Source organism: Balaenoptera musculus, unplaced genomic scaffold (assembly GCF_009873245.2).
Source record: "Balaenoptera musculus isolate JJ_BM4_2016_0621 unplaced genomic scaffold, mBalMus1.pri.v3 scaffold_56_arrow_ctg1, whole genome shotgun sequence".
Classification (NCBI taxonomy): domain Eukaryota; kingdom Metazoa; phylum Chordata; class Mammalia; order Artiodactyla; family Balaenopteridae; genus Balaenoptera; species Balaenoptera musculus.
The window spans coordinates 176,155-201,347 of NW_023503242.1; the positions used below are offsets into that span (position 1 = coordinate 176,155).

The following is a 25,193-nucleotide window of genomic DNA, read 5'->3' on the forward strand; positions in this document are numbered from 1 at the left end:
GCTTGGAGGACATGCAACAAAACAATTAAAGTGAACTTGCTCACCGAAGGCGGGCTACAAGCAGAGGGGTGTTTAACGAGCTTTAAGACAAGCTCAAGAATTCTGTTAGTCACCAGTTTCTGTTAACCCCACGGGGCAGAGTTTCATTTCTTTTCTAGCAAATGCAGCCAAACTGTAATAAGTTCATCATAGGTTTGAGTCCCCTCACTTGGATTGCTTCCCTTTCAATCTTTTGTTTTCCCTGGTCTTTGGTGACACTCGGGGCTGACATGCTGAGCACGGTCCCTGCACCAAAAAATCCTGGCCAGATTATAAGAGGGGCCAGAAGAGACATGTGGTTGTAAGGACAGCCTAGGCTATCCCAGTGGCTCAGTGAAGACTGAGTTTCCTTCCTTAGCTTCATCTTTGTGCACTTTTTGCCTCAGAGCACTGGGACATACGGGGACACGATCTAAGGTGAGCATTAAGTAAAGGGGCCCAGGGACAGTTCACTTGACCTTTCATGCAGACCTTAAGGGAGAGAGGAGACAGGAGGCTTGTAGCTTTTCTGCTCAGTTAGGCAGATTCTCCCAGGACAGATATTTCCCTGGAATTCATGGTAATGGCAAGTGTCCGAATTATGGATTTAAGAATTTGAGTTCTTCCCTTTCTTGAATACTAATTATTGGTTGGAAGTAGGAGAATAAGAAAAATTATTTTACACATCCCTGGATATCACACAGATCTCAAAAGCAAAACTTATTGCTGAGCCTGAAAATGGACTGAAGCAAAACTAGACTCAACCGTGATCACCCTTTCCATTGCTCTGCCATAGTTTTCCTGCTTCAGGTTTCTGTCCTAGCAGGAGCAGTAATGATATAATAATATAAATGATGTAGTTTCACACACATGGATTTTTCTGCTCTAGAGTAAATAGTCATGTTTTAATCTATTCATAACCAAATTTGTTCTGAAGGGGAATTAACATGGGTCGGTTTTGTGTATATTTACACCTTTACTTATAAGCCTCCTGTGACACGAAGACTCTAGACTCCGCAATGTTAGCAGCTCATGAGGGACGTGGCTCATGTTCCCATTGCACTGCAAGCTGTTTGTGGGCACATGGGTATGTGTCATCTTGTATCCCTCATGGCATCTGGGTTGGGAGTTGACAAAATACACAAATGGGAGGAGGAGGAGTTTCTAGGGCCAGTTCAGCTGAGAGTTCTCAAAAATGCACCAATCAAGAGGAGAACAAGCACCAGTAGTAGAGTTGAGGTCAAGGGCAAGAAATACTGGATAAGGTACCAAACTGCATCTCCTTGATGAGGGTAAGTGGCTAGTGAATATGGCATGGAATTTAGAGAAACAGGATCAGGAGAATTAAAAAAAAAGAATTCAAGGAGACGTCAAGAGGGTCAGTGGGCTAAATCCCATTTCTTGGCAAACTTTGCATGCTTTTGGGACATGGGATCTGCTGAAAGGGGCCACGAGAGACCACAGGGAGCGCTGGTGAGTTTCTGACCTCTAATGTATACTTACCAGATGGATTAACAGGAGGATCAATAAACATTGTCTACACTTGACATTTTGATAAATAGAGCTATATTATTTGCTGAGGTGGCAGGTGTTACCACGGCAGAGATGTAAGTTATTTAAGAATATCTTATTTCTTGGGGTGTTTTTACAGCACTTATATTATTTGTTACATAATAATCACAGCTACCCTGTTTATTGTTCTATGATAGGCTATTTGATCAACCCCAGTTCTGATTGTCCTTTGCTCTGTGACACAGGACATATTAACTTAACTTCTCTAAGCCTCTAAGAGGAGAGCATAGATAGGAGATATTTACCATATGGCCTAGAAGAGTAATTTCTCAATACATATGAACCACTATCACTGTAGACAAATCATTAGGAAGAGACAAATGGTGGAATTTTGGAGAGATAGAATCAGACCTGGATTCTTGGACCACAGACAATGTTACGAATTCTACCTTCAAAATATCACTTAATTCCCTCATTCAGAACTGCATTATTTTTTGTTAATATATTTATTTATTTATTTTTGGCTGTGTTGGGCCTTCGTTGCTCTGCGCAGGCTTTCTCTAGTTGCGGCGAGCAGGGACTACTCTTCGTTGTGGTGTGAGGGTTTCTCATTGCAGTGGCTTCTTTTGTTGCTGAGCACAGGCTCTAGGCGTGTGCGCTCAGTAGTTGTGGCTCGTGAGGTCTAGAGTGCAGGCTCAGTAGTTGTGACGCCCGGGTTTAGTTGCTCTACAGCATGTGGGATCTTCCCGGACCAGGGCTAGAACTCGTGTCCCCTGCATTTGCAGGCGGATTCTTAACCACTGTACAACCAGGGAAGTTCAGAGCTACATTATTTTTCCCAATAATATTCCAACATATGCCTTCTTCCTCTCTATCCTGATTCAATCTACCCCTCATACGGCTATGGACTTCAGTGTGGTTTTTTTTCCCAATTATAAAATGACGATGTTGATTTACTTCCACTTTGAAATTTAAAATTATCCTAAAATAAATAAAATCCCAAGCAATATAATTTGTTAAATGATCTTAGTGTTTAAAAGCATAAAAAAGGAAAGACAAAATAAAATAACTCAAAGCCAGCTACTCTTGATGTAGCAGGATGCTCACCGGGGGCAGTGGCTTTCAGGTGGAGCTGGCCAGCGGCTCTGACTGAGGTGTTGCCAGAAGTCCCCACCCGACATCCTAGACCTGTTTCCACAGTGAGGGTTCATACTGCCCTTGGGTAGTTGATGACTTTGCAGACAGAAGGTGAAGAAAAGGAGAAGCATGGTTGGTGAGTCTCAGAGAGAGTCCCCGTGGGAAATATGTGTGACCTCATGAGACAGTCCTGGGAACAAGGCCAGTAATCACAGGGGTTCAGTTGTCCTAGGCAAACCTAGTGGCTGTTATTTGACATTATCCTGACCCAAAGAATCCAAATGCCAAGTGGGAATAAAGCTATCAGTAATACCGGGGAACCCTCTAATAAATGCAAATAGGGTAAGAGAAAAATATTTTCAGTTCAGCAGGAAAAAGGAAGTCCTGGGAGCTTGTCATTTTGTGAGGCACGACACAGCAGAACATCGTGGACCTAGTGACAATGTGGAAATGAGCGTGATATTCAAATAAGACCCGGGAAGAAACTAGGGAGCGATTTAGAGGCCGCGGTGGCCCGTGTGGTTAGTGGAGAAACTGGAGTCCCAGATATAGATGATGTCGGTGGTAAATGAAGCAGCAGGAGCTGAACCGGCAGCTCTGAGCAGCCTCCCTGTGTGACAGGCTCACCAGCCCCAGAGGCACGTGAGGCAGCAGGAGGAATTGCTGGGGAGGGGGGCCTGGAGCAGCGTGACAGGAGCAGTGAGAACAATGTCAGGAGGGGAGAGGGGGGCTCAGGGGTCAGGGCAGAGTTCAGCCCCCAGGCAGGGGCTCCCTGGAAGATTGCTCCGGACGGGAGCAGCTTGGCGCTGGCCAAGCAGAAATGAGCATCGACCAAGGCTGCAGGGACAATCAAGTCAGAGCAGGTCGTGAGTAGACAATGAAAGTTGTTAAGATGTTTTGTAAGAGCCCATCTCCGAGTATCCTAAGGGATGCTGGCAAGGGTAAGGACCCACGGACCATGAGAGCTGAGAGCCTCTGCTGGGCATGGCCAGTGGACTTGAGAGCTGGGAGGATCAATAAAAACTTACTTTATTATTAATTTATTACTGCAGAGGTAAGGCCTAGACAATTTTCAGGTTACATTCATAAACGAAAGTATTTCTGTATAAAATTTGTGTACATTTTACATATTTTTTTCTGTGTAAGTAAACACTGTAATGCATCGAGATTAACAATGCTTATATTTTTGAGGTTTTTTTTTGTCTGTTTGTTTGTGTTAGATTTTTTTTTCTAATTCAATTGGCACTAGAACACCCAAACTGAGTCTTTAATCTCCAAGACTATTATTCAGTTGGTGACTCCAATTAGTGTTTTGAAACTCTTTATTGAATTTCTAAAAAAAATAAGAATATCCCCAAAAAGTAATATTTAAACTTCCATCAATTTAGACTTTCCTACTAAGTAGAGGTGAGGCCTGTGATTCTCAACTCTGGCTGCAGTTTAAAATGCTCAGGTAAATGTTTAATTATGCTGCCATCTGGCTGCCCCACTGCTGCAGACTCTGCCCTAATTGTTCTCGGGAGGTGGAGTCCTCCGTGACAGAAGTTTTGAATCTCCCAGGATGATTCTAATGGGAAGACAAAGATAATTATCACTAAGCTAAGGGGCAAGAAGTTAAGAAAAGTGCAACAGATCTCAACTTTAGAAAGTACATCTGTCAACTGTGCTCTGCCCCTTCCCATCTCCAAAACATAAACACACAGGTGCACACACCTCCCCGGTCCCCACCAAGAATCCATCCTCCAGACTTCGCTGTATTTTAACATCTGAGTCCCACAACCATGCTGGATCCCCACAGGTTTCTCTTACTTCTCTCTCCCCTCATCCTCTGCTAGGCTCCTCCCGTGGTGCCCCCTCCCGATTTCTACCAAAGCCCAAGGCTGTGGCTACCCTACTCAGTATCCCACTCCGTGTCTAACATGGGACCTGCCCAGACAAAATCTTAAACATTAGCTGAGTTGAGGTAATGAAGTTGCTATTTGTGGTGTCTTACTAGCTGCTTTTTCTGCATGCTGGGAGGGCAAGGTTTTGTTCTCATTTTCTGGGTCACTCTTTCACCAAACCCCCAGGATTCACGCTCGGAGTGTTGTGCTCTCTCGTGCATACGTGCATACGTATCTTCCATATTCTTTTTCCTAATTGTGTTTCTCTCTCACTCGCTCGCTTTTAGTCATAGAAAATAAGCGTTCAAACAGACACATGAGGATAATGTCATGAAAATGAGAGGATGCATTATCCACAGATCCTTGATAACACCCCGCCCTATGGGGCTCCTACCCATCTCTGCCGCCCCCCTTGTGACCCTCTCCCCATCGCTCCCTGCATCTGATGACGCCAACCTCCTCTCAGAGCCTAGAACACACCAGGCTCTTTCCAACCTCTGCTCCTGTCCTTTCTGACTGGAATATTCTTTATCCTGCTCATCACCTGCACATCCTACAAGTCTCACACTGATCGCATCCCCTCACGGGGACATTTCTGACACCTTCTCGTGGGGAAGGGAGGCTAATTAGCTGAAGAGGAAGCTCAGAAATCCTCTCTGCCCTGTGAGGTGACAGCTGTGCAGATCCTCCCTCCAACCCAGTGCCTGACAGCGTTTATTTATTTATATTTATTTTTCTGACAATGTTTAGATTATAAATTGATGTTAGTTGAAGGGATTCAAGAAAAGACATGTGGGCATTGTGTGAGGATATTGGTGCCTACAGACACAGAGGCTATGAACACATGAACCCAGTGAAAGTGTAAGTTTTAATTTTTTTGTATTATCCTTAGAGTTCTAAAAATCTCAAACATAAAGAGCTCTGTTACCCCTCAATGTAATCTTCAGGTATATCAATAATCAAAGGGAAACAACCAAAGTAAATGTTGTCAATATTTATGATTGAAGTGAAAACAATATTTTGAATGGAAACCAGAAGGTGGCCCCTGATCGATGTTCTGGTCTTTCTTTATAGTAATTGAAAATTCTCCTTGGGAACATTGATTGACAAGATGAGGAAGTGAAATTTCATAAACCTCTTATAAAGGCTTGGGTTATCCTCATTTATAAATAATGACACTCAGAAGAGAATTAGGGATTTTAATGTTAAAACGGTAAATAATAACCACATTATGAATTAGTTAATAAAATTGTTAATTAATCAGTTAATAAACTGGTTTATCTTTTTAATATATTCATTCTACTTTAATGAGCATAATTTATAATTTATAATTGACTGTGACATCCTATAAATGAATTTATATACTTCCAGTAAACTTCTAGGATGGCATAGAAAAGTGTATAGTGAACAAAGAGGTTGAAAAAATGAAAATATATAATTAAAATCAACTTTGTTGTTATAGCATCTAGACCAGAGAAAAGAAAGAAATCAGTAAGTATATAGAAGATCTGAGAGACACTATTCATCTTGAAGTAATGAACATTTATAGAGTCCTCCACCTAATAATTGCAGAATAAAATATTTTTTTCTAGTAAACGTGGAAAATTTACCAAGATATTCTGGCCCACAAAACAGGCTCATTATATATGAAAATAATCAAAATATTACAAATTCTGTTAAGGGAATTAAACAAGATCTTGCATGTAAGGGCTCAGGTGGGCACAGAAGGCTTCTTCCCACCTACCACTCTAACGACAGACAAGGGAAAAGAGAGTTTCAGCTGGAAGTCATTACGTCATTGTGGATCGAGGGGGATGGAGAAGTAGAAACAGACCGTGAGAGATGAAAAGGGTCCAAAGCAGGACCAGAATCCAGCACTAAGAGTGACCACCCTGGGGCCTATTTAGACAATTGACACAATTATCTCCAATCATTCATTGGGATTATTGTGTTTGCTACATGGTCTTAGATATGTGCTAAAAAATACGTCATCTCATGTAATTCTCCACACAGCTCTATGACATAGCAGTATCTTCATCGCTGCTTTAGACGTAAGGAAAGTGAGGCTAGAGTTGGTTAGGTGGCCTGTCCAACATCACACAAATAGGAAGGGGTAGAGCTAGGATGGGAATGTTTGTGTAATTCAGGACCAGCTTGTACATTTCCTAGCAGCATCCTCATGTCTAAATGGATGAGCCACACCTTACACAAGCACCTTTAATTCAGGTTTGGGGAAGGAACTGTGAAAAGTCTCCCACATATTTTGCTTAATCTTTTGAAAAATAAAAGAATATATAGGGCTTCCCTGGTGGCTCAGTGGTTAAGAATCCGCCTGCCAATGCAGGGGTCATGGGTTTCAGCCCTGCTCTGGGAAGATCCCACGTGCCGCCGAGCAACTAAGCCCGTCGGGGACACCTACTGATCTCACTCACTACAACTACTGAGCTCACGAGCCACAACTGCTGAAGCCCGAGCGCCTAGAGCCCTTGCTCTGCAACAAGAGAAGCCGCCTCAATGAGAAACCCGCGCACCGCAACAAACACCCAACGCAGCCAAAAATAAAATAAAAAGTAAAATAAATAATAATAAAAGTATATATATATATAAAAGATTGTTAAAGCATTAAATAAAACACAGCTGTCACTTTCTATCAAGTGTAATGAGGAAGAGAAAGAAACAAAACTGAAAGATTTTAATAATTAATTAGTTAATTAACTAATTCCCATGGTTCACTTTTTTTTTTTTTGTCTGCGTTGGGTCCTGGCTGCAGCACGTGTGCCTCTCACCGCGGCGGCTTCTCCCGTTGCGGAGCTCTGGCTCTAGGCACAAGGGTCTCTGCAGCTGTGCCTCGCGGGCTCAGCTACTCTTCAGCATGTGAGATCCTCCCGGACCAGGGATCGAACCCACGTCCCCTGCACTGGCAGGTGGACTCCCAACCACTGGGACACCAGGGAAGTCCTGCTTCACGTCTATTCTCAACCCCTCAACTTTTGGGGGCTGTGCTCAGGTGCCGGTTAAGGTGCGAATGCACAGACCTCAGGAAGGCCTCCTTCTTCAGCAGAGATGCCCGCAGAGGCTCTAAGCAAGCCCACAGTCCCTCCCTGCTTGGCCCGCTGACCTCCTCTTCTCACAGCCCCCCTGCTGTCAGGAGGATCCTCAGCATCTGCCCACATCTCCCCCTCCCTCTTAGGAGAGTGGCTTCTACATTGATTTCCTGAGCAACATTATCAGCGGGACCCTTCCTCATTCTAACTCCCAGATACAAGGACATTCCACTAACAGTGCTATACATTGCTTTTAAAAAGATCCACTTAGGGCTCCCCTGGTGACGCAGTGGTTAAGAATCCACCTGCCAATGAAGGGGACATGGGTTCGAGCCCTGGTCGGGAAGATCCCACATGCCACAGAGCAACAAAGCCCGGGCGCCACAACTACTGAAGCCCATGCGCCTATAAACCGTTCTCTGTAACAAGAGAAGCCACCGCAATGAGAAGCCCGCACGCAGCAACGAAGACCCAGCACAACCAAAAATAAATAAATAAATAAATAAATTTATAAAAATAAAAAAGATACACTTAACTACCTGTATCAGTTTTCTGTTGTTGATGTAACAAATTACCACAAGTTCCTTCTCTTACAGTTCTGGAGGTCAGAAATCCAAAATGGATCTGAGTGTGCTAGCTTTAAAGTGTCAGCTGGTCTGTTCCTTCTGGAGGATCTGTTGCAGGGTCTGTTCCCTGCCTTCACCAGCTTCTAGAGGCCACATGATTTCCTCGCTTTCTGGCCCCGCCGGCAATCACATCACTCCCACCTCTGCCCCAGTCCTCACACCTCCTTCTCTGGCTGTGACTCTCTGTCCTTCCTCTTTCATAACTGAAGACCTTTGTGATTGCTTTGCACCCACAAAAATTATCCAGGAGAGCCTCCCCAAGTCAAGATTCTTAATTTAATCACACCCACACAAGTTCCTTTAGCCGTGTGAGGTAATATATTTGTATGCTTGGGAATTAGGTCATAGGCTTTCTGAGGAGCCATTATTCTGTTGACCACACTACCCTTTCTGCACAACTTGAAAAAAAAATTGTTTTACATGATGGAAGAAATTTTCACATATTAAGGAATGGGGAGGTCATTCTGGCTTATACATGACTTGAACTTTAGGCTATCCCAAACAGCCTGTTTGTAGCCTATTCAACATGCACTGTACATCTGCTATTAACCATTACAGAAAAAAATTCATTTAAAAATCAAATGGAGCAACTATGGTTTAGGCTTTCAAAATGGACCGGGTGGCCACTGTAGACAAGGTTTCAAACACATTCTTTTATTAGTGAAATCTTGAGTTTTCTGACCTGTATTGTTAGCGAACACAAGTTCATGTGCCTGATGCAGAGTGAGACCATGGTTTATTGCAGAACCATGCAAAGGAGAATGGGAGGCTCATGCTCAAAAAACCCCAAACCCCCTGAAGGGTTTCAGCAAAGCATGTTTAAGGGCAAGCTTAAGGAGGGGTGAGGTTGGTTGTTGGCGCAGGAATCCTTTGTCCACGAAGGTCAGGTCACGATGTTCCTGTAAACCTCCAACAAAAGAAATGTTATTCTCTGTTCTGCAACTTTTTATCTTTATATGAATGGAAAAGTGTTATACTCTTAAAGGTCAGAGCATTGAGTATGGGCTATCCTGTATATTTCATGCTATAGGAAACATTTTTAACTTGAAGCAAAAACAATAGGATATATAGGTTAAAGTATAAAAACAAACCAAAACAAACAAACAAAAAACCCAGATCTAATATGAAGTCAGATTGTTCTTCCCTGTTACAGTATCAGACTCAAGGACACCAACAGCCATTCTCAAAACAGTATCTGCTGGCAGCTGCCACCTGCAACTTTACGGTCTCCAAGTCTCCCCTTGTAACTATGCAACAATTTCAAACACCAACCAATCCTTTCTTAATAGGCACCCTTACCTCTTGCCAGCTCCAATTATAATTGTTTTCTTAAATTTTTAGTTTATATTGGCGTATAGTTGATTAACAATGTTGTATTCGTTTCAGATGGACAGCAAAGTGATTCTGTTATACATATACATGTATCTATTTTTTTCAAATTTCTTTCCCCATTTAGCTTATTACAGAATATTTAGCAGAGTTCCCTGTGTTATACAGTAGGTCCTATTGGTGATCTTTTTTAAATATAGCAGTGTGTATGTGTCTATCCCAACTTCCCAATCTATACCTCCAACCCTTCCCCTCTGGTAACCATAAGTTCATTTTCTAAGTCTGTGAGTCTGTTTCTGTTTTGTAAATAAGTTTATTTGTATCATTTTTGGCTGTACCAATTTACATTCCCACCAACAGTGTAGGAGGATTCCATTTTCTCCACACAGTCTCCAGTATTTATTGTTTGCACATTTTTTGATGCTGGCCATTCTGACTGGTGTGAGGTGATGTCTCATTGCAGTTCTGATTTGCATTTTGCTAATAATTAGCCATGTGGAACATCTTTTCATGTACCTCTTTGTCATCTGTATGTCTTCTATGGAGAAATGTCTATTTAGGTGTTCTGCCCATCTTTTCATTAGGTGGTTTGTTTTTTGATATTGAGCCACATGAGCTGTTTATAAATTTTGGCGGCCAATCCCTAGTCAGTTGCATCATTTGCAAATATTTTCTCCCATTCTGTGGGTTGTCTTTTCATTTTGTTTATGGTTTCCTTTGCTGTGCAAAAGCTTTCCTGTTTAATTAGTTCCCTTCTGTTTATTTTCGTGTTTATTTCCGTTACACTAGGAGATGGAGGGTAAAAGATACTGCTTTGATTTATGTCAAAGGGTGTTCTGTCTATATTTTCCTCTAAGAGTTTTATAGTATCCAGTCTTACATTAGGTCTTTAATCCATTTTTAGTTTATTTTTGTGTATGGTGTTAGAGAATGTTCTAATTTCATATTTTTTTACATGTACCTATCCAGTTTTCCCAGCACCAATTTATTGAAGAGACTGTCTTTCCTTCATCATATAGTCTTGCCTCCTGTGTCATAGATTAATTGACCATAGATGGGTCGGTTTATTTCTGGGCTTTCTATCCTGTTCCATTAATCTATATTTCTGTTTTTGTGCCATTACCATACTGTTTTGATGACTGTAGCTTTGTAGTATAGAGTGAGGTCAGGGAGCCTGATTCTTCCAGCTCTGTTTTTCTTTCTCAAGATTGCTTTGGCTATTCAGGGTCTTTTCTATTTCCATACAGATTTTAAGATTTTTTGTTGTAGTTCTGTGAAAAATGCCACTAATAACTTGCTAGGGATTGTTTTGAAGCTGTAGATTGTCTTGGGTAGTATAGTCATTTTAACAATGTTGATTCTTCCAATCCAAGAACATGGTATATCTTTCCATCTGTTTGTGTCACCTTCGATTTCTTTCCTCAGTGTCTTATAGTTTTTGGAGTACAGGACTTTTGTCTCCTTAGGTAGGTTTATTCCTAGAAAATCCTAAAGATGCTACAAGAAAACTACTAGAGCTCATCAATGAATTCTGTAAAGTTGCAGGATACAAAATTGATAAACGGAAATCTGTTGCATTTCTACACACTAACAATGGAAGGTCCGAAAGGGAAATGAAAGAAACAAATCCATTTACCATCACATCAAAATATATATATATATAATTCTTGACAATCAACTTATGTCATTTTGAGGTTTTTGCCTTTATAAGCCTCCGCAATCTTGTAGTCTGGCTGAACACATTTCAGGTCCTTCTAGAATCTGTCTCTCCTGAGCTATAGACCTCAGTTTGGCTCAAATAAAATTCTTTTCTATTCCTAGTATAGATTGATTTAGTGATTGTTTATATTGACAACACAATTAAAGAGTTTCTTTATAACAGTTCAGAATATAATGAACAGCTAAAATATGAGTTACAGATACTAAAGCCCACTTTCATTTAGTGCATGGAGACAGCTACAAGGGTAGGGGACAGGGACGTGCACTGGGTCCAGCAAGGAGGGCCTCGACAGCTCTCTGCTCTTCCCAGCCGCTCCGAAGCCCACTGTGCCTCCCCTGGGGGGGCAGATGGGGACAGCAGATCAAGCATCATGGAAACCCTGGGGACATGACTATGAGTTGGAAGGCGCGCAGACCGGCACCCTTCAGAGACCATCATCGTCGACGCCACTCCAAGCCCTGAAACTGCCAACCTGAGGTTCTCTTTTTATGGAGCAAGGGCTCATGTGACTGAGGTGCAGAAAGCCCAACTCTGACAGCAGGTGTTTTAATGAAAGTAAGGGTTTATTTACAGATCTCCAAGCAAGGGAGTGGGAGACAAGCCACAGATATACTCCAATTTGGCCTTTGAGTTAGGGGCGTTTTTAAAGGGAAGAACAAAGAGGCTGCCATTAATCATCATCTTTTGACATTTCTGTGACTCTTTTTTTTCCTTTTTTAACAAATCGAAGTATAGTTGACTTATTGATACAATATTCTGTTACTTTCTGTTGTATAGCAAAGTGATTCAGTTTTATATATATTTTTTTTGATTATTTTCAATTATAGGTTTTTACAAGATATTGAATATAGTTTCCTGTGCTATGCAGTAAATCCTGGTTAGTTACCTATTTTATGAACAGATTTGTGTAACTGTTAATCCCATACTATATGTGACATTTGTTCATTAGAGCTTCAGAAGTCAGGCTGTCTCTTGTTTATGATTCTCAGTTCAGGTGGTCCCTGGCTCAGGGGTCTTTGAGCTCATCCTGCCCTGGAGAAACAACCTGAATTTGGAGTGAACGATGACATCTACCACAGCAACTGGTACATTGATGATGTTAACAACAGAAGTGTAGTCACCTGACTCTGCTTGATGAGTGTTCAGTTAGCACAGGATTGAGGTCAGAGGTGACAAAGAAAAGGAAGAAAGTTTTGGATAGAGAGATCATCTGTAAACTCAGTGAGGGAACTCTGTTTTAGGGGGACTTGGATTCACCCTGCAGGACAGGGTGCTGCAGGACAGCACCTCACTCCTGATGCCCAGCCCCCATCAGCTCCTGGACGGACCCCTGACCCTGAAGAGGCCACTCTGGGGGAAGGAGGAGCTGCTGGGACAGGGGCCCCTGAACCCCTCTCTCCTCTGGCCCATCTCAGGGCTCCGAGTTCCCGCAGGAGCGGAGGCGGAGGCCCAGGGGGGAGCGAGTGGCCAGCGGGAGGAAGAGACGCCCAGACCAGCAGCGGCCGGAGTGCAGGAAGCCGGGGCAGTTCTGGTCCCCTGGGGGACGAGCCTGGGGCCGGAAGGCTTTCTGCGAGGAGCGCGGTGCCGCCCGCCGGCTCCCCACCTCTGCCGCCTTCCCTGCGGGCGGAGGCCTCTGGGCGGCTCCAGACAGGGAGGCGGGCCCTCCGTTCCCACCGCTCCTCCAGCTCCCGGCCGGGCCCCTGCAGCGGAGCTCCTTGTACCTGCAGCGCTTGTCCCGCCCGGAAGTCCGGGACGCGGAGCAGAGAGGCCATGGCCCGGGGCCCTGAGCTCCGCCCGCACCGAGGGGCTCCTCCCAGACCCGCCGGCCCAGCTGCAGGAAGAGCCGCTGGATCCTCAGCCGCCTCCTCACCAGAGAGGAGGTTCTCATCTTGTCGCAGGAAGAATTCAGAGACAACAGGGAGAAGGAGAAGGCACAGCGAGGACTTCTGGGGCACAGAGGGTCGAGGGGGGTGAGCAGCTGCGCCGAGCTGCTTGGACAGGCTGCTTACACGGGGCGTGAAAATGAAGGGGCGGAGTATTCATTGGGGAGGGTGGGGCTTGGGGTCACACTTACTGATTTTCACCCCAGCTCCACCTTTCTGAGCGGAGGGGGGAGTTTCGTCCTTATTTAACCTTGCTGGGAAGTGTTCCGGCCCCGGTGCATGATAGGAACTTCTCATCTGCAAGGCTAATTTTATTGTAATGAGGGCATAATGAGCAAAAGGTTACATTTAGAGGACTTAGATTCCCGTTTTCTCACCTTCCTTTGCCTCCAGGACACTTGTCACCCCAAAATGTATGGTTTTCTGTCCCTCCAGAAGTTCCTGCATTTCTTTGTCTGCCTACAGACCCCCGTTGTTTACAAGGTATATGGTTTCCTGCCATCTGGCCCTACCCCCTTTCTCTGCTCACATCTAGCTGTTTGCCTGCTGGAGCAGCCAGAGGTGCCGCCCTGGGCTCCGGGCCGGATGGGGACAGAGGCGCTTAGACTTCTCACTCTGCTGGCTTCCAGACTGAGGCCAAAGAACTGGAGCGGGATGCGCTGGGCCCCTGTGTTGTCTGTCCTGAGCCCAGGGCTGGCACTGGACAACAAGGCAGGAGCCAACTATACATGCCCAGGCATTCGCCTTCTTTAATCCTTCATCTCTGGTGTGAAAGAGCCCAGAGTTCCCATCCTGGGCAAAAATTATTCTTTAAAAATGTTTTGCAGAAGGCGTTCTGTTCTCTGCCAAAATAAGATGTCGGTTGAATTAACATTACCAGAGTCATCTTTAGGCATTTGCTGTGAGCAGCAAGGGCAGCTCATAGCCCCAAACCCTTTAGGCGCTGGGAGCAGAACAGGGCTGTTCGACTACCCTGGGTCATTAGCTGTCAGAGAAGCTGGAGCCTTACAGGCCATAGCATCCTACAACCCATGGGCCAAATTCTGCCCCCAGCCTGTGCTGTAGGACCTGCAAGCTAAAAATGATTTTTGTATTTTTAAATGCTGAAAAAAATTTTAAATATTTTGCAACATTTGATAATTATATGACATTCGCATTTTAGTGTCTATAAATAATGTTTCATTGGAGCACAGCTCCTTTGTTTACCTTTTATCTGTGGTTGCTTTCCTGCTACAATGGCAGAGTTGATGGATAAAGCAGAGGTCATATGGCAAAGTTTAAGATATTCACTCTCTGGCCCTTTAGAAAAGTCTGCCAGCTCCTCCTCTAGAAAAGTATTATTTTCTTACCACTGTATGCTGAGGGTTACACTTAATAAGCAGGTAAACTTTTGGTGAATTTTGGCCCTGGAAATAAACCTTGGGTAGCTGTAAAACTGATTACATTACTCCCAGGAATCTCATAATAAACCTAGCCACCAAATGTGCAGATATTACTAGGCTGAGAAGGGAATTCATGTGCTGACTTCTTTCATCCAAGAAATCACCACAAATTAACATAACTGGAATACATCTCCTATCTGAATTAGCATCAACTACAGAAACTGCCAAGTACTTCCAATCCTAGGAATGGGGCAGAGTAAACCATAAAACTAGCTTGACCTTTGGTTTAGAGACATCTCTTAACTGTAGCAGTGTTTGCCAAAGTTTATTGAACATGAAAATCAATAATAATAATAATAATAATTTATTGATAGAAATCTATCAGGATTTCATAAGTTCTATTTACACTCAGAGGAAAGAAAGCTATAAAAATGGTCACATTGATGACACAATTACTGTACAATTTACATATGCTTATGAAAATTTTATAAAAGCAAAAATAAGTAAGTAGAATCATACTATTTTTTGTCGTTAAATAAAAAGCATTTTCATGCAACTTCATGGTATACTCTTGCATCTGGTGCACGGTTTCTTTCTTGAAATGCATTCCTGCATAATGAGAACACATAGATAAAGACAGTTTGTATTTTTCTTTTGTATTTATAAGTATATTTTAGTTGAAATTTATCAATAGTGTATATAGCCTATAATATATTCTGGGAAATGCTGATTTATCTGGTAATAATGTGTTATTTTGGATTGTTTCGAATTATGTAAAATTAAATTAGAATAAAATTAGGACCCCAATAAAATAATCAAAATAGATATCATTTTGTCTAATATCATTTACAATGGAAACTCATTAAATCTCAAATACAATAATTGGTCAATGGAATTTTAAGGGGCTTGTAGAGAAAATTTTCTATTATTATAAAACATACTGATTTTCAAAAACATAATTTAGAATTCAAACAATTAAATTTAAAAGTATTTATTTTATAACGTAGTGAACAGCAAACCTTGTTCTTAGGAAAGGAAATCTAGCTTTCCTCACCTTGCATCTTGCAGAATAGCTTTCCAAGGGTTCAGAATTCTATAAAATATTTGTACTAACCCAATCACTCTGAAAATATATAATCTTTCAGAGTTCTATAATTGACAATTTTTTAAACATGGATTTTATTTTATCAAGTGCCAACTTATCACTGTAGACTAGTTGCAAACATCTTATAATTGTACAATATATGAACACTTGTCAGAAACCTCTGGAGGGTAGACATACACATGGATAACTGGGTGGCAGGGCATTGTGTCTCTGTGAATGAGTGTATGCGCCCCTGGTGTTTGAACACATTCTGAAAATGGGACTCTTACCATGTCTGCAATCATCTTCCACCTTCTTAGTCATGGAGATATCCACCTGTTTTTGGTGGAAAAACAAAACAAAACAAAACAAACCCTTGACTACAAAGTCTAAGGTAAGTGATGAACCTATGCCTGACTCTGAATTCTTGGAATGTTCCTGTCCAGGTTCACACAGTTCTTCGGGACTAGCACTCTTGTTATGATTAAACTAATTCTCTTTTCAGTTATGAGGAAAATATTAAATAAAATTTAAAAGCAATAGAATTAATTGAACCATCAGAGTTTAATCACAAATCATGTGTTCATTCTCGTGGCCATTCATCCTTGACATGTGCATACATATTTGAACACTAATATAACAGTTAACATCATTTGTGTTCTACTTTTTAGTTACCATTCAAAGTTAGTTCCTGATTAACCCTAGTGTTTCTAAGTATATTTACAACTTCAGAAAAATATAAAGTCACTAATTGATCAATAATCACTGCATTGAAGGAAAACTGATCCATTCTTACTGAGCACAAGGTTTCCTTGTTTTGAGAGACACACGCTCGCTCAGTAGGGCCTACATATGTCCCAGCGCTGATCCACTGAACTGGGGATGCTTTATTTCTTGTTACTTGTTACCAAATTTTGCATTCAACATTTCTCAAGATACTTCACTATCTACACATTTCTGCTGTCTATTTGTAATACACTTTCCCACAGTTGATATTGTAGAGAATAGTTTTTCCTTGATCTCAGCACTCATGTTTATGTGTAGTCATTAGCAGTTGTTTCTGTTCTGAAGTGTGCAGTGAGCATCTCTGGAATGGCTTGAGGTGACCAGCTGAGTGACTATAGCAGCTCACTTAACTCCTCCGTCACTGAGGGACCTGGACGAATGGAACCTTAGTGTCCCTTGTGTTCATTCTTCAGCACATTTCTTGAGGATTGTACACACTGGGGACACATTAGTAAGTGAGACACAAGGGACCCTGCTCTCACGTTGCTGGGGGAAGTACACAGACTCCTGTAAATGAAAGTCTAAGAAAAATAACTTTGAAGAGCGCTACCAAGACAACAACAAAGCTGGCGATGACCGAAGCCCAGAGCGCCCGGGCAGCTGCTGTCGGGACAGCCGGCCAGTCTCACCAGAGCGTGGCATTCTCTTCTGCTGACTCAGCCTCCTTCATTACAGATGGCATTTGAGATGTGATGGGAAAAGAGAAAGCTCTAATATACAATGGGCTGGGGAGAGGCCAACGTTAGATGAGGGGGGCCCTGAGGCTTTTCTGAGGAGCTAACATCTGAGCCGGCATCCAGGTGAGCAGAAGCCACCAGCCCTTTGAAGGTCTAGGGCAAGGGCATCCTAGGCAGAGGGAAGAGCAAGGTCGGAAAGTTGGAGATGGGTCCAAAGCCGGATGGTGAGAAAACACTGCAGCTTCATTGTCCTGAGTGAGGGGCCTAAATGATGGGGTGGAGGGGGAAGGGGAGGGATGGGCGAGTCAGTGCCTGGCTCAGGCTGGGAGTCTGTGGTCTGAGATTTCCTCCTGCTGTAAACGCTCCTCTACGTTCCTAGTGCACATTAGATGTCCTGTGCCCACACAGGGGGAAGACAGAGGGTCTAGCAGTCGTATTGGGCTGGATGCAGTAGGCGAGGCACCAGCAAGATCACAGGGTCTGAAATCAGCAGGGACGTTCGTGACATCAGTGAGCCAATTTCTAACACAGGAGACTGAAGGCCAACTTCAGCAGTCTTGCTCAGCATGAGCCAAAATGTATTCATTTATAAATTTGCATAACTATTGTCTCAAAGAAAAAGTTCATCTTTCTGAAGGTCACATAAAAAGACTACAAGGGAACCAGACCTTAGAAGTACTACTTCTGTGAAAGAAAGTCACCAGGAAATTGCTTGGAGAGTTTAAGGAACGTGTAGCTTTAAAATAAAGAAAGAAAAGATGGAAAAATAAGAGGAGTTCAGGGGCAAAGGGGCTCATTCTAAGCCAGCAGGCTGTGTCTGGTGGTAGGCAGCCGCTCAGTGCTGCACACTCCTTCCCCTGTTGCCAGGATCATTCGTATTGTGCTTTACCTGCACCACTTACAAACGCAATTCAGCTGAAATAACTCTTACTGACTCAGCTAGCTCTCACTTGACGTTCTCAGCTCACGGGCATGTGGAGTCTGCAGGAATCCCCTCCTCCAGAGAAGGTGCAGGGTCTCCCTTGTCCCATCATTTCACCAGTGTCACATGGCCTCCCTGCTTGCCTCTGCACAGCATTGTTCCTGACGGGATCCCTTTTTAGGCGGGGGAATCGTTCTTGTCATCCATCACCTCAGCATCAATGCCCTCTCACCTGCAATTTTACTTCTATATTCTTTGAAAGAGCATTTCAACAAATTCTCGATTTGAACATGTATGTTTTGTATTTATTGATTTTTATGCATCCTTCAGTGTATACTATGCTCTGGCTCCTGCCCTTAGCTTGTCATGAAACCGTTGTCTGAGTTTATCAATGACATCTAATCTCCCTTCCTGTTATCACTTTTCCATTCTTGTCTACCCTTCTGTGACACATGTCACTACAGACACATCCTCATTGCCATGACATTCCGTCCTTCCTTTGGGATGCTTATTAAGCCTTCCTGCTTCTCTGCTGCGTCGTGGACCCGTGTGTGCTCTGCCAGCCACTCCCAGCAGCCTCTCCCCTCCCTCTTCCCTTTGGAGTCCCTGCCTCCCAGTTCAGCCGTCATTACTGGGCACCAGCTCCCAAGGACTAATCTTCCACCTGACTTCCCGTGTCCCCGAATCTGGTCCCTGAAGTATCTTCCCCTGAATAATTACCATGTATCAAACCTCATTCCTCTCCCTCTTCTTCTCCTCAGCTACATCCCCTGTGGATGCCCCTTCTCTCCTGGGCACCCAGGCTCCATGGTTCAGAGTCATCCATGATCCATTTTTCTATACACGGGAGGTTATCTGGCCATGTTGAGTCCAGCTGTAATGGAGTGAGATGAACTATGATAGGCAGAGGGCAAGGTAGAGACTGGAGGTATGTACCAGGTCTGGCTATGATTGGGTGAGAATAAAGGTCAGTGCTCAGAAGAAGAGCGGATTATGGAGGGTTTCTGAAGGTAGAACAAATTGGGAAATATTTTTAAACACAGGTGGAGAAGAGGTCTGATAGAGAGGTTACAGTTTAAAGAAAGCAGAAGTCTCATTGCTAGTTTCCTCAGAAGGATTCAGTAACTCACTATCTTTACATAGTAACATCTTATCAAGTGTTCTTTCAGTTAGAGAAACTCCAGGTTACACATCCCTTGGAAACTTATCCTATAAATTTTCTAGCAGCGGAAAACCATAGGCCAAGGTTATGCATGGCAGCATTGTTTGGAATACCAAAATATCAGTAAATATTGGTGTTTATTCCCATGTGGATTGGTGAAGTGAGCTGGTGCTGTTCTTTGTGTTTTGTCTAAGTCTCCTTCTGGGCCATCACACAAAGCCCAGCAGAATGTATGAAGCAGAGGTGCAGTGTGACAAGTGTGCTCCTGTTACCGAACACAAATTCCTGTGTTCAATGGCCAGTGATGCCAAGCAAGTGGAATGTCAGAGTTTGGAGCAGAGAAAGGTGTATTGCAGGGCCACGCAAGGAGATGGGTGGCTTGTGCCCAACAAAAGCCCAAACTCCCCAAAGGCTTTCAGCAAAGCGTTTTGAAAGGCCAGCTGAGGGGTTCGAGATTGGTTGTTGCAAACTTCTTGGTGCAGGAAAATCCTTTGTTCACGAAGGTCAGGTCACGGTGTTCCTGTAATCCTCCAACAAAAGAAATGTTGTTCTCTGTTCCACAACTTTTATCTGTATATGGATGGAAAAGTGTTATGCCCTTAAAGGTCAGAGCCTTGAGAATGGGCTATCCTGCCTATTTCAGGCTAGAGGCAACATTCTTAACTCAAAGGGAAGGCAATACAATACAGAGGTTAAAGTAAAGAAACATCCACTGCGAAGTGAAATTCGTTCTTCCCTATGATGACACTCCTTACAATGCGTCTGATCGCCGTGCAGCTGGGACACTGTGTGCCCAAACATCCACTTTCCTTCCCACGAGTGTTGCTGTGATGGGACCAGAGGTGTGAATGGGAAGGTAAGTAGGGATGCCTTAGTCCTCTTTTACCTCCCAGCCAAAGGGCTCTTAATCTGAGAGGCTTATGGAGGCCAGCGAGCCTGGAGCTTGCCTGAAATCACGTATAAAATGTGTTTGTGCACAGGCTTTTGTTCATATAAGATTAAATGCTCTGGGTCCAGTCTCGCCAGAATATTTTATCCACATTTCTAGTCTTTAGTTATTCTTCTGAATTGTACCAGAACACACAGCTACAGAAATTTCAACACATATTAATTGTTAACTGTACCGAGTAAAAGTAAGCTTTCGAGGATGTATCACTTCTCCTACAGAACGAAGTGTACATGGTGCAGGAGAAATGGCACCTACCAAATGGAGATACACATCTTAAAGCTGGAGAGAGGGAGAGGGAGAAAGAGAGAGAGAGAGAGAAACACCAGTTTTATACTATAATATAAAATATAGGAAAATACAAATTGATGTTAAAACTGTTTATAACAACTTAGCTTTTATTTTCACCAATGCCTGCACTATAAAATTTAGTAGTCATCTAAGTAATGTGGTTCTAAAATCATAACGTAGGCTGTTAATTTTGAAATAATACAGTTTTCTACATTACCAAAAATGTACCTTTGAAGCCAATGTTCAAATCCTCCAGTGTCTTCTTAGCCAAAGCAGACCTTTTTAGCATCTTCAGAGACCCTGTCAGAATGTGCCCCGGAGGTTAGGGGGAGTTTCCTGGATCACAGTCAGTCCTTTCCGTGTTGCCAATCAGCGCGGGTGTTTATTGTAACTGCTGGTTCTGAGAGAGCTCTGTGAGTGGCTCTGGCACCTACAGACACAGGAGCACTTTGTCACCATCAACATCTTTGGCAGGTGCAGCCGCAGCTTGTAAGCAGCCTTACATCCCGGCCAGAAAGTAGGCCAAGCCGCCCCGCTGTCCCTCTTGCCCCGCTGATTCCCCTCACCGGGATCAGAGTGCACCGGAGTCCCTTGTCCCCTCCTACCCTTCCCAACTCACAGGCACGGCCAGTCTCCTGGTTCTGGTTCTGGTTTGGGGAGGAAGGAGGTCCAGGCCCAGCCCGGGGGAGGCCCGCAGGGGGGACCCCATCTGCTCACACAGCTTGTGGACACGCCATGGAGGTTCGGGTGCATCGCGGTGGCTGGAGGAGCCTCAGCGCCTGCCATGTGCAGGTTCTCACGTGCTGAACAAAGACTCAGAATCCCTCCGGGCGCGGGGGTGGTCGAGGGAAAGGTGAGACTCGGATGGGCCAAGAGTGGAGGAGAGAGATTTCTAAGTTCTACAGCGCAGACTAAACCATTTCTGAGCTGGAAACATTGATGGCTCAGCACCGGCCCCACCAAGTGGAGGGATTGGTGGATGTCCTGAGCCGGGGTTTCTCAGGGAAATACGAGGAGATGGTGGGAGGAGAGGAGATGCCAGTGAGAGCCTGGGACCTGACGTCGACCTGTCTGACCTCAGCGTGGGAGGTGCGTGTTATAATTGATTTTCCCCAAGTCAGAGCAGCTGCTTTCCCTGGGACTGATGTTGACTCTTTATTATAATAGTGAGATACATGCAGAACAAGAGACCAAGACCTGCAGCAGAGTGTCCTCGAACCCCTTCATTCTCGATCTGGCATAGTGCTCGCTTATACCCAGCTGTGTGTCCCCACTACATACTCACTTCTCTCTCACCCAGAGCACATTCGTGGAGGCCCCACTGAGTTCCAGGCCTGTTCCAGACACTGAGGTGCAGCAGTGGGTGATGAAAAAGGAGGGGGTGCCCATTCTCATGCAGGCGACACACTTGTGGGGGAGACAGAAAACAATAAAATGGGCACAACGTCCAATGGTGATATGTATCTTGGAGAAAAATAGTCAGGAAGGAAAGCTGAGCAAATTTCTGAGTGTGTTTAGTGAGCAAGCAATGGAGAGGGCAGAGTGTTCCAGGCTGAGAGAACAGCAAGTGCAAAGGCCCTGAGGTCACAGTGGGCTGCATGTTGAGTGTCTTAAGTTACTACTGTGAATTCTTAGATTTCTCTTGAGTCTGCATTTTGCTTTTATTTGTATTCTTCGTTTCACTTTCTTAGCTCATTGACATAAAAGCCTCACCACCAATCTGTTGAATTCAGCATATTCTATTCCAGTGATTCAAAGTGAAAACTTTGGTGACTTTGGGTCAACTCAGTGCATATTTATTGAGTGACCTCCCTGGGCCCAGCACTCTGTGAGGAGCTAGGAGGCTGTGGAATGAACTTGAGTGGTCTCCACCTTGATGACCCCAGTTCATGAACTTCCTCTGTGTCCTCAGTCTCCTTCCACTCCACCTCCTCCCATCTCGTCTGGATCATGAGTTCTGACCTTGACACTCTCTCACACATTCATCTTCTATGTCCAGCTCCTTCCAGAGGTCTCTGCCCAAAGGTCCACCAAGCTTCTCAAAGTCAGTGCAACCCAAACTGAGTTGCATTTTTTTTTTTTTTGGAAGTCCCTGTGGTAAGGAAAGCCACTAATGCGCCCCCAGGCTCCAGGAATGGCTTTTGCCTCACCCCACCCCACCCCAGCATCCCGCACCATGATCCCACTGCTGCAGGACTCCCCACCATCCTCTCTTTCTTTTCAATCCTGGGATGCACACCAAACTTTCCCTCCTCGCAAAGGCCCCTCATGTGGCAGACAAATACACATGGGTCACCACATGTGGTCATTGCTGGTAAAGAGCAACAGAATCCCAGAGCAGAGGACAGAGAAGTCTCCCTGAGCAGGTAGAGCACAGGCCACTGTGGCAGCAAAGCCCATAAAGGGAGTGAGGCAGGCATCACGCGGCAGCCTCTCCCCACTGTTCCCCCAGTGCACCCTGTGTTCCCAAGCCACCATCTTGGTGGGCTGCCATCCTGTGTAGTGTTAGGGGGATGCCCATTTATTCTTTCATTCCCTTATTCATTCATCTTGTGTGTTTCCTGCTCAGTGCCACTTTGGCTAGAGGAGAACTCATCCTTGGAGACCCAGCTCAGATGTTGCCTCATCCATTAAGACATGCTGATGGCCACCCATTCTTGCTGCCTTTGGCCCCATGTGGAACACCCCAGGGCTGTGATTATGCTTTGATTACCTCTCCAGCCTGTGAACTCTGTGAGGACACTGGACCAGACTCAGAAAGGAGCTCGTAAATGTGTGATGATGGCTAAATGGCTGAATAGTGAAAGGATTAAACACAGGCCATATGTAAGTCAAGTTCACCGAAGGTCAGTTTCCTCCTCCTCCTCCTTCATTCCAGCACCAAGAGCCCGAGGGGCGTTATCTCACCCTCACCTCATCTGCCACTTCAGTAGTCTGGAGGACTGTTATCTTTCATTTCAATTTGTTTACACTTTGAAGACATTTCATGGCTGTACCTCTCAGTATTGAGAACCTTAAAGGCAGGAGCCCTTCTGTGGTGCCTGAACCAGGAGAAGACTTTATGGGACCACAGGGTGTTGAGGAGGATGTGACCCAGTGTCTGAGCCCGTGGGCAGTGGGAAGTGGAGCAGCAGAAACACAGGAAGTTTTCACCCCTCCCCCACCAGGACACGTCCTTCCTTCTTTGCCTTTAACCAACCTGATTATGAATACCTGGGGTTCAATGTTTCTCCTTGATAGATTTACCAGTCACCAGACCTCAGTTCTAAGCCTTCTTCATGGCCTACATCAAGTCAATACTGCCTTTAGAGTCTCTGTTCCTAACTCTAAGTAAATCTGACAGTTATGCTGGCTGAGGTGGTGCCTGGTTGAGTTCCTGGCATCTCACTGTGAGATGTTCAGCTCTTTTGTCCCCTGTCACTGCTGTCCCTGAAACCCCAGCTTGCAACATGGTGGTGGAATGTCTTGATAGAGGAATGTAAGAGTGAGTAGGAGAAGGGCGGGTGGTGTCAGGGCAGCATTGAAATATAGGGGACAGGACTTTGCTCTTGGCTGGTCCTGACCTTTTACAACTGGCCACACCCTCTGAGTGTGCACAGTCTCCTGGGAACTCAAAAGTCCCAGCCTGAGGGTGTGGTCCACAGAGGGCTGAAGGGTGTGACAGAAGCAGCCACCCACAGGAGCCTGGGGTGCCCAGGGCTCAGAGCATACCGGGGAGTGGAGCCTGGTTGGCAGTGTGCCCCCCTGGATGCCATCATCGACGGCCACACCACTCTGAGGATACGTGGGTTGTACTTAGTTGAGAGACTGTGGATTCCGGGGGATCAGGCTTTTGCCACCTTTCTCTCCTTCCATCTCTCTCTCCATTTGTCACCGCTGCCTCCAGCCCCTGCTCTCCTCTTTGGCCGCCAGCACGAGGCACCCATTGGTGGAGTCCTGTTCGGGGTACTTGGTTTGTCGGGTTGTAAGTAAAGAAAACAGGACTGCTCTCTTGTCCGCTGGGCTTGGTGGCAGCTGTAGGATGGTGGAGCAAGTTGAAGATCTGCAGGAAAACATGATGTAATACCATGGACCTGTGTGCATAAAATGGTTATGATGGAATGTATATATTCTGTATCTTTCACATTTAAAAGAATGATGGAAAGTGTCTGTGTACGTGTGTATATCTTAATGATCTAGAATGGCAAATTCTTGTTTATTTATTTATTTATTTATTTTTGGCTGCGTTGGGTCTTCGTTGCTGTGTGCAGGCTTTCTCTAGTAGCAGCGAGCAGGGGCTACTCTTCATTGTGCTGCACGGGCTTCTCATTGCGGTGGCTTCTCTTGCTGCAGAGCATGGGCACTAGGCTTGTGGGCTTCAGTAGTTGTGGCTCGCTGGTTCTAGAGTGCCGGCTAAGTAATTGTGGTGCATGGCCTTAGGTGCTCAGCACCATGTGGGATCTTCCCGGACCAGGGCTCGAACATGTGTCCCCTGCATTGGCAGGCGGATTCTTAACAACTGCTCCACCAGGGAAGCCCTAGAATGGCAAATTCTTAAGTGAAACAGAGGAATCAACCACAGGCTAAAACATGGATGAACCTCGACAACATGACACTAAGTGTGAGAAGCCAGACAGAGATGTCCAGAATTGTGCAATTCCAATTACTTGAAATATACAGAACAGGCAAATCCATAGACAAAAAGCACACAGGGGGTTGCTGAGGGCTAGTGGGGAGGAGGGGGAAGGGGAAGTGGCTGTATAATGAGGTCTGGATTTCTTTCTGAGGTGATGGAATGTTCTCGATTAGTAC

At 44.6% G+C, this 25,193-nt stretch overlaps 1 long non-coding RNA gene across 1 annotated transcript; it reads right to left on the reverse strand.

Annotated features, from left to right (window-relative positions):
* Positions 1-15,064: 15,064 nt before the first annotated feature.
* On the reverse strand, positions 15,065-20,707 carry LOC118889500. The gene is made up of 3 exons (XR_005018549.1): positions 20,631-20,707; positions 15,909-15,954; positions 15,065-15,143 (listed from the first exon to the last, which is right to left on the reverse strand). It is a non-coding gene; the product is annotated as an uncharacterized LOC118889500 (long non-coding RNA).
* Positions 20,708-25,193: the final 4,486 nt, after the last annotated feature.